Source organism: Oreochromis niloticus, linkage group LG12 (genome assembly GCF_001858045.2).
Source record: "Oreochromis niloticus isolate F11D_XX linkage group LG12, O_niloticus_UMD_NMBU, whole genome shotgun sequence".
Taxonomy (NCBI): domain Eukaryota; kingdom Metazoa; phylum Chordata; class Actinopteri; order Cichliformes; family Cichlidae; genus Oreochromis; species Oreochromis niloticus.
This window is the reverse complement of record NC_031977.2, coordinates 32,690,594-32,700,868: the sequence shown is the minus strand read 5'-3', so window position 1 is coordinate 32,700,868 and position 10,275 is coordinate 32,690,594.

The window sequence follows — 10,275 nt, the reverse complement described above, 5'->3', positions numbered from 1 at the left end:
GCACCCATCTTAGAAGCATCCACCTCCACAACAAACTGTCTGGCAGTACCGGGATGGGGGAGAATGGGTGCAGAGCAAAACAACTCTTTTAACCAGGAATGCTGGGAATGTCTGCTCAGCTTCAGATCTCTAAAATCTCGAGCCGGGATGTCAGTCTGCAGTACACATTCCAAGTGAACTACAATGAACAACAAATGTAGAGCCAATCTAGGATGTTTCACTTCCCTGCAGTCAATGGACTCAATGATAAGGATAATCAATTCAAATGTAAAGAGGTCCAGTTAGAGAGAAGATCCTTAAATAATGGATTGGATTTCATATAGCGCTTTTCAAGACACCCAAAGCTCTTTACAATGCCACTATTCATTCACTCTCACATTCACACACTGGTGGAGGCAAGCTACTGTTGTAACCACAGCTGCCCTGGGGCAGACTGACAGAGGCGAGGCTGCCATATCGCGCCATCGGCCCCTCTGGCCAACACCAGTAGGCGGTAGGGTAAAGTGTCTTGCCCAAGGACACAACGACCAGGACAGAGAGCCCAGGGATCGAACCGGCAACCTTCCGGTTGCCGATACGCTTCCCAACCCCCTGAGCCACGGTCGCCCCAAAGATTAAACAAAGATTCAAGATTCAAAGTGTTTATTGTCATATGTACAAGAAGAAAAAGCATTTCTCTGTGCAATGAAAGTGTTTCTTTTGCTTCCACACACAAATGCCGGTTAGGTTTCAGAAGATCATAAAGTTCCACATACATTATTATTCAATACAAGATTTATATTGACAACATGCATGTTCTTATGTTTCAGGTACATGGGCCAGACGTGACCGTCAAAAAGGCCAGGTGGGTCTGGTACCAGGTAGTTTCTTGAGCGGTCAACAACTGGATGTCAAATAAAGAAAGTACAGTTTAGCAATAATTATTATTAATTTTCACAATGAAGGTGCAGAGAATAAAGTAGAAACATCAAACATCTGAACTCTGGAATGGGTCTGACAAGAAGAGCAGATCTGAACTGCAGCCCGCCTATTGGTGACCAAGGCTCTATGATGTGTTGCCAAAAGTGTCAAACAACACCTAGTGAGCTGCACATAAACCACAGGTGTTAAAACAAAATCAGCACCCATCAGTTCACGTCTCTATTTTTGCTGACTCATGGTTGGATCACATCCTGTGAGCTTTACAGAAAATGCTTGGTGCTTTAAAGAACCTGATAAAAGAGAGATAAGAAGAAATGTTCTGCTGAGAAAAGTATTTTTATCTCATGTGTTGTCACAGTATGCGCTGGCAGACCGTGGGGTTGTCGGGAAAGATGACCCAAATGCTGGACTCTTGGAAGCAGACAGTGTGTTTGTTTACAGTGTCATTGGGGTGGAATTACGGCACGACGAGTCCAAGGATCATAGTTTTAAGCCATTTTATTGAGCACTTCTCACCACAACACACTCCAACTCCTGTCCAGGGTGTGTACATCATCATCATTGATTGATTGATTGATTGATTGATTGATTGAGTCCTGGCCTGACGAGGTAGCTCTGCTGTGTTGTGCCATCCTCTTTGCCAGAGGGTGTGTGGTCTCCCCGATGTATGAATCCTGGCAATCCTCCTAGTACTTCACAGCGTACACTATGTTACTCTCTTTGTGTCGGGGGACATGATCCTTGGGATGGACCAATTTTTGCCACAGCATGTTTTGGGGTTTAAAAGCCACAGTGACACTGTTTAGAAAAAAATGCCTCACCTCCTTTGTTTAGTGTTTGGTTATGTGAGATTATTGCATGTTTGTATATTGAACAAGTTCATTATCGTCTGGCTTACACTCACTTTAAGTTTGCCAAAATCTGGGGCCTTTTCTCAATTATATTAATGGGGATTCGGAACTGAAGAAGCTTCTCAGATGAGAGGTGAAACATTTTCAAGTAACTTAAACAAGTGTAGATGCTTTTCTTTCCAATCTCCTTAGACTACGATGACCTGAGAACCTTCACAGACACAAACAATGGGGATTCAACATAAACTGACCCATTTGACTGCACTTTGTGTTTATGTGAAGCTGCACTTCTGCCGGACCCTGTCCACATCTGAACCAAAGAGTAAAACAGTGAAATGTGGATTATTAAATATTAGGTCTCTCTCCTCCAAGTCTCTGTTAGTACACAACTTAATAATTGATCAACAAATCGATTTACTCTGCCTTACAGAAACCTGGTTGCAGCAGGATGATTATGTTAGTTTAAATGAATCAACACCCCCGAGTCATTCTAACTACCAGAAACCTCGAAGCACAGGCCGAGGGGGCCTAGTGCTCCGATTACCACGGGGACCACCGTCACCTTCACCCTCCACATCCTCTCGAGCTCTTCTCTGAGCCCTTGGTATTTCTCCAGCTTCTCGTGTTCCTTCTTCCTGATATTGCTGTCATTCGGAGCCGCTACATCGATCACTACAGCCGTCTTCTTCTGTTTGTCTACCACCACTATGTCCGGTTGGTTAGCCACCACCATTTTGTCCGTCTGCATCTGGAAGTCCCACAGGATCTTAGCTCGGTCATTCTCCATCACCCTTGGGGGCATCTCCCATTTTGACCTCGGGACTTCCAGGTTATCCTCGGCACAGATGTTCCTGTACACTATGCCAGCCACTTGGTTATGGCGTTCCATGTATGCCTTGCCTGCTAGCATCTTGCACCCTGCTGTTATGTGCTGGATTGTCTCTGGGGCATCTTTACACAGCCTGCACCTGGGGTCTTGCCTGGTGTGATAGACCCCAGCCTCTATGGATCTTGTACTCAGAGCTTGTTCTTGTGCTGCCATGATTAGTGCCTCTGTGCTGTCTTTCAGTCCAGCTTTGTCCAGCCACTGGTAGGATTTCTGGATATCAGCCACCTCCTCTATCTGCCGGTGGTACATACCGTGCAGGGGCCTGTCCTTCCATGATGGTTCCTCGCCTTCCTCCTCTTTCTTGGGTTTCTGCTGCCTGAGGTATTCACTGAGCACTCGGTCAGTTGGGGCCATCTTCGTGATGTATTCGTGGATGTTTCTTGTCTCATCCTGGACTGTGGTGCTGACACTCACCAGTCCCCGGCCCCCTTCCTTCCGCTTAGCGTACAGCCTCAAGGTGCTGGACTTGGGGTGAAACCCTCCATGCATGGTAAGGAGCTTTCTTGTCTTTATGTCAGTGGCTTCTATCTCCTCCTTTGGCCAGCCTATTACCCCAGCAGGGTACCTGATCACGGGCAGGGCGTAGGTGTTGATGGCCCGGATCTTGTTCTTACCGTTCAGCTGACTCCTCAGGACTTGCCTGACCCTCTGCAGGTACTTGGTGGTTGCAGCTTTCCTAGCGGCCTCTTCATGGTATATATATATATATATATGTATATATATGTGTGTATATATATATATATATGCGTGTATATATATATATATATGTGTATATATTTGAGCCTGTATGCTGTAAAACCATGCCACACTAGAAAATGAACAGTTGAAAGAGGTCATTAAAATAGTTAAATTTCTCAGGTAGAACATTTCTTCTTATCTGGCTTTTATCAGGTGTTAAAAGCAGATTCATATCACGAGCTCAAAGGATGTGGTCTAACTGGGAATTAGTAAAAAAGAGACAAGTAGGCTGATGTAGGCTGATATTATTTAAGGTTGTGGTCAAATTTATCATAAATAATAACCATTGTTTTTAGACACTAGAGGCTCTTTATATGATGCAGCAAACGTTATCACAGCGTGTAGACGTTTAAGTATGTCACTGAAACTTTCAGTTATGCGTATTTAAGGGTTTCTTAAAGCTGTGTTGGTATTCAGACAAAACACAAAACAGCATGAAAAACATAGAAACTATTTGTGTTAAATGATGACAAAAAATACAAGGTCTTAATATTTACTGAGAATAGTTGTAGACACAGCAGTTTCATCAAATTGTTATACATTTTCTACTCATTACTGTGAACCCCTCTGAAGCTAAATTTTTTTCAGTTCACTGTGAGTTTAAAGTAACCTAGAGGGCAATTTTTGGTGCATTTTTCTCTCACAAATAAGCCTATAGTGTGGAGAAATTAAGCAGACTGCTTTGATACCTCTGAGCTGAACTCACATGTGTATGTTGTTGTTTTATTTGCAAAAAGTTTTGAAATCGTTATGATTTGTTGTATTTTGAATGTTAATGGTTACTTACTATAAGTTTTGTTGAATCATTGTTTACAGGAATTGAAAAATATGGTGATTTGATGTGGTGATCGGATAAGATTTAAGATCTTGATGCATGCATCTGAAAACAGACTGAACACGACATCTAGAACACTTTGGATTTTGTTGAGAAGGTGAGCAGTGTCATTATCGAGGCAGACGAAACCATGGTCTCGTACGACGTTACATCTCTCTTCACTTGCATCCCAGTCATGGAAGCGTTGGAGGTAGTTTGTAAGAGGTTACAGGATGACCCCAACCTCAGCAACAGGACCACTCTCAGCATCGACCAAGTGTGTTTGAACTGTGTCTTCATTCCACCTACTTCACATACAAGGGTCAGTTCTACAGGCAGAAACACGGATGTGCCATGGGCTCCCCAGTTTCACCCATCGTGGTCAATTTGTACACGGAGAAAGTGGAAAAGAGGGCTTTGCTATCCTACCCTGGAACACGACCAAGCCATTGGTTCAGATATGTGGATGACACCTGGGTGAAAATCAAATCAAGACAAACCACAATTCATGGATGGTAAATGGTAAATGGCCTGTATTTATATAGTGCTTTTACTAGTTCCTAAGGACCCCAAAGTGCTTTACATATCCAGTCATTCACCCATTCACACACACATTCACACACTGGTGATGGCAGCTACATAGTAGCCACAGCCACCCTGGGTGCACTGACAGAGGCGAGGCTACCGGACACTGGCGCCCCGGGCGGGCCACGGAATGGATCACATGAACTCGGGGACGCATCAAATTCACCAGGGAGGATATGAAAAGTGGCAGGTTAGACTTCTTAGACTGTGAGATTTCCATCAGTAATGGGGGACATCTAAAAGCTGACGTGTACCGTAAACCTACACATACGGATCAGTATCTAAGGTTTGACTCTCATCATCCACTGGAGCATAAACTGAGTGTCATCAGGACGCTACAACACAGAGCGAACACCATCCCCTGAGAAGGACAACTGCTGAATAAGCAAAAAACCTGTAGTGATCCCGTATGTCTCAGAAGTATTGGAACAGTTAAGAAGCAGTTTTTAATGTTTATTTATATGATTTTAAGTTCAAAATTACATAAAATCACACCAGACAAAGGACACAAAATTCAATGAAAATAACATTCAAGCACAGAAAAAAGAAAAAACCTGAACAGGAAAACAGGACAAGAAAAGAAAAAATACACCGGTTAGCCAGTCCAAATCAAAAGTTCAAGAGAAATGCTAGTGTTCAAAGAAGGTGATCTTTTGTTTGAGCTTAGAGAGGGCAACAGAGAGTTCACCAAGTCCAGAAGATGTGGAGAACGAGTCCAAGAAGGAATCAATTCAATTCAATTCAATTCAATTTTATTTACACAGCGCCAAATCACAACAAAAGTCGCCTCAAGGCGCTTTATATTGTACAGTAGATCGCACAATAATAAATACAGAGAAAAACCCAACAATCATATGACCCCTATGAGCAAGCACTTTGGCGACAGTGGGAAGGAAAAACTCCCTTTTAACAGGAAGAAACCTCCGGCAGAACCAGGCTCAGGGAGGGGTGGGGCCATCTGCTGCGACCGGTTGGGGTGAAAGAAGGAAGACAGGATAAAGACATGCTGTAGAAGAGAGACAGAGATTAATAACAGATATGATTCGATGCAGAGAGGTCTATTAACACATAGTGAGTGAGAAAGGTGACTGGAAAGGAAAAACTCAATGCATCATGGGAAAACCCGGCAGCCTACGTCTAGTGCAGCATAACTAAGGGAGGATTCAGGGTCACCTGGTCCAGCCCTAACTATATGCTTTAGCAAAAAGGAAAGTTTGAAGCCTAATCTTGAAAGTAGAGATAGTGTCTGTCTCCCGAATCCAAACTGGAAGCTGGTTCCACAGAAGAGGGGCCTGAAAACTGAAGGCTCTGCCTCCCATTCTACTTTTAAATACTCTAGGAACAACAAGTAGGCCTGCAGAGTGAGAGCGAAGTGCTCTAATAGGGTGATATGGTACTACAAGGTCATTAAGATAAGATGGGGCCTGATTATTTAAGACCTTGTATGTGAGGAGCAGGATTTTGAATTCAATTCTGGATTTAACAGGAAGCCAATGAAGGGAAGCCAAAACAGGAGAAATCTGCTCTCTCTTTCTAGTCCCTGTCAGGACTCTTGCTGCAGCATTTTGGATTAACTGAAGACTTTTCAGCGAGTTTTTAGGACATCCTGATAATAATGAATTACAGTAGTCCAACCTGGAAGTAATAAATGCATGAACTAGTTTTTCAGCGTCACTCTGAGACAGGATATTTCTAATTTTAGAGATGTTGCGCAATTGGAAGAAAGAAGTCTTACATATTTGTTTAATATGTGCGCTGAAAGACATATCCTGGTCAAAAATTACTTAAGGTTCCTCACAGCATTACTGGAGGCCAGTGGCGGTCCTAGCCTGTTTGGCGCCCCGGGCGAACACTCCCTCTGGTGCCCCCCCCCTCCCACACATCCACACACGCACGCACATAAAACATATTAAGGATTGTACATTAACATAAAACTGTTGTCAGAACCATACTGAATTACACCAGAGAAGCACACAATCACACATATGAAGCGAGAAAGAGTATGCATTGTATGCAAACAGCTGCTAAACAGCCATCATAATTCGTCATGAGAACAGGACAAATCAACAATTGACAATGACTAATTAATATTCAAATCTGTAACATAATGTATTGTTTGGAGTTCAGTCTGTTACTGTTACTATTTTTACCATTTCTTCTTGGAGCAACTGTAACCCACATAATTTCCTTAGGGATTAATAAAGTATTCTGATTCTGATTGTTTCAGGATGACCTGCCATTATCCAATGACACATCTGCTTACCTGTATCTTTTGCTCGTTTCTCCTCCTCTTTTCTTTTAGTTTTTCTAAACTGAGAACCTGATGGCTTTGAAAGTTTCTTGTCCATCTTCTATTGGTTTTAATTTTGCACTCCAGTATGAAAAAAAATATCCCCCAACTCGAGGATCACCACAACATAACCTAATAGACCTACACCTTAGTTCACAGATTCTTTTTGTCTCAGGTTTATTTCTGGGATTTCACTCAACCCAGGATTCAAAACATGAATACATAATGGGCTTGGACTTACAACATTATGAACCCTTTTCCACGGGTTGTGTGTGAGATATGAAATCATAAAATATAAAAAATAAATTTTAAATTGGTATTGATCCCTTTACCCTGAGTCCTAAAGTTTATATTTATTTTCTTACTCTTCTTATATTTATTGTTCGTTTACTTGCACTGCTGTAACTAAAGCCTCGTTGTCTCGTCTCTCTATATACTGGACTATAGCGGAGATGACAATAAAGTTTACTTTGACTTCAGCAGCGAGCAGGCGCACCGAGGGCTCTTGCGCTCACTTTTCGCGAATTTCGAAAAAAAAACATCGGTGCAAATTAAACGTCTGTATCATAATGTCTGATGTTTTTGTGTTTGTTATTTTGTTTTTATTTAGTTTTATTTTGGTTGGTTATTAGATGCTGCTCCAGCCAGCCAGTGAATCTCCCGCCACCCCGCCCCTCGCAAACGGAGGGCGCTCTTACTCCCAGCAAATGGGTGATAGAAAACTGATCGGTGCCTCTGTCATTCCCAGTATGCGCTGGCTGATGTCGGGGCAGCATGAGTACGAGCATTTTTTTTTTTCCCGTGATGCCGCCCCCCACCATGGCACCGCCCCAGGCAACCGCCCGTGTTGCCCGTATCAAAAACCGCTACTGCTGGAGGCCAAGGTAATGCCATCCAGAGTAAGAATCTGGTTAGATACCATATTTCTAAGATTTTCAGGGCCGAGTACAATAACCTCAGTTTTATCTGAATTAAGAAGCAGAAAGTTAACGGCCATCCACGTCTTTATGTCTTTAAGACATTCCTGCAGTTTAACTCATTGGTGTGTGTTACCTGGCTTCATGGACAGATAGAGCTGTGTGTCATCTGCATAGCAGTGAAAATTTATGCTATGTCTTCTAATGATGCTGCCTAAGGGAAGCATGTATAATGTAAACAGAATTGGTCCTAGCACCGAACCCTGTGGAACTCCATAATTGACCTTAGTGGGTGAAGAGGACTCTCCATTTACATGTACAAACTGGAGTCTATTAGATAGATATGATACAAACCACTGCAGTGCAGTACCTGTAATACCTACAGCATGTTCTAATCGCTCTAATAGGATATTATGATCAACAGTATCAAACGCAGCACTAAGGTCTAGCAGGACAAGCACAGAGATGAGTCCACTGTCAGAGGCCATAAGAAGATCATTTGTAACCTTCACTAAAGCTGTTTCTGTGCTGTGATGAGCTCTGAAACCTGACTGAAACTCTTCAAATAAGCCATTCCTCTGCAGATGATCTGTTAGCTGTTTGACAACTACTCTTTCAAGGATGTTTGATGTGAAAGGAAGGTTGGAGATTGGCCTATAATTAGCTAAGACAGCTGGGTCTAGAGATGCTTTTTAAGTAAAGGTTTAACTACAGCCAGCTTGAAGGCCTGTGGTACATAGCCGATTATTAGAGATAGGTTGATCATATTTAAGATCGAAGAATTAATTAATGGCAGGACTTCTTTGAGCAGTTTTGTAGGAATGGGGTCTAAAAGACACGTTGATGGTTTGGAGGAAGTAATTATTGAAGTTAACTCAGAAAGATCAATTGGAGAAAAAGAGTCTAACTTAACATCGATGGTACTAAAAGTAGCTGTAGACGATATTACATCTGTAGGATGATTATTGGTCATTTTTTCTCTAATGGTAAGAATTTTATTTGTGAAGAAGTTCATGAAGTCATTACTAGTTAACGTTAAAGGGATTGTTGGCTCAACAGAGCTCTGACTTTTTGTCAGCCTGGCTACAGTGCTGAAGAGAAACCTGGGGTTGTTCTTATTTTCTTCAATCAGTGACGAATAGTAAGATGTTCTGGCTTTGCGGAGGGCTTTCTTATAAAGCAGCAAACTATTTCTCCAGGCTAAATGATGACCCTCTAAATTTGTGACACGCCATTTCCTCTCCAGCTTATGAGTCATCTGCTTTAAGCTACGTGTTTGAGAATTATACCACGGAGTCAGGTACTTTGGATTTGAGACCTTAGTTTTCACAGGAGCTACAGTATCCAGAGTCGTACGTAGTGAGGAGGTAAAATTATTAACAAGATAATTGACCTCTGTTGGAGTACCGTTCAGATAGCTGCTCTGCTCTGTGTTGGTACAGGGCATTGAAGATGATAACAGTGGGTGGATTATATTCTTAAACTTAGTTACAGCACTTTCAGAAAGACATCTACTTTGATAAAGTCTACTCTCCACTGCTGTGTAATCAATTATTGTAAATGTAAATGTTATCAGGAAATGATCAGACAGCAGAGGGTTTTCAGGAAACACTGTTAAATGTTCAGTTTCTATGCCATATGTTAAAACAAGATCTAGAGTGTGATTAAAGTGGTGGGTGGGTTCTTTTACATTTTGAGAGAAGCCAGTTGATTCTAATAACAGATTAAATGCAATGTTGAGGCTGTCATTTTTAGCATCTACATAGATGTTAAAATCACCCACAATAATTATTTTATCTGAGCTGAGCCGAAGCTGAGCCAGGACCAGCTGCTCCAGGATCTTCATCAGGTGGGATGTCAGAGCCACCGGCCTGTAGCTGTTGAGGTCCTTGGGGCGTGAAGTCTTTGGCACTGGCACAACACAGGAGGTTTTCCAGAGCTGTGGGACTCTTCCCAGCCTCAGGCTCAGGTTGAAGAGGTGCTCCATCACCCCACACAGTTGGTCTGCGCAAGACCTGACCACCCTTGAGCTGATGCCATCTGGGCACGCTGCCTTCTTGGCTTTAATCCTCTTCAGTTCCTTCCTAACCTGGGTGGTTGAGAGAGACAGGCTGGAGCCTTGTGTTGAGAGTGTATTGGATGCTGTTGTTGGGGGTGGGGAGGAGTGAGCAGGGTGAATAGAGGAGGTGTGGAGTGTCTGAGGTGTCAGAGGTGGAACAGCAGCAGTGGGGGTGGGTGAGTCTGCAGCCGATGTTGAAGACTGCCTCATG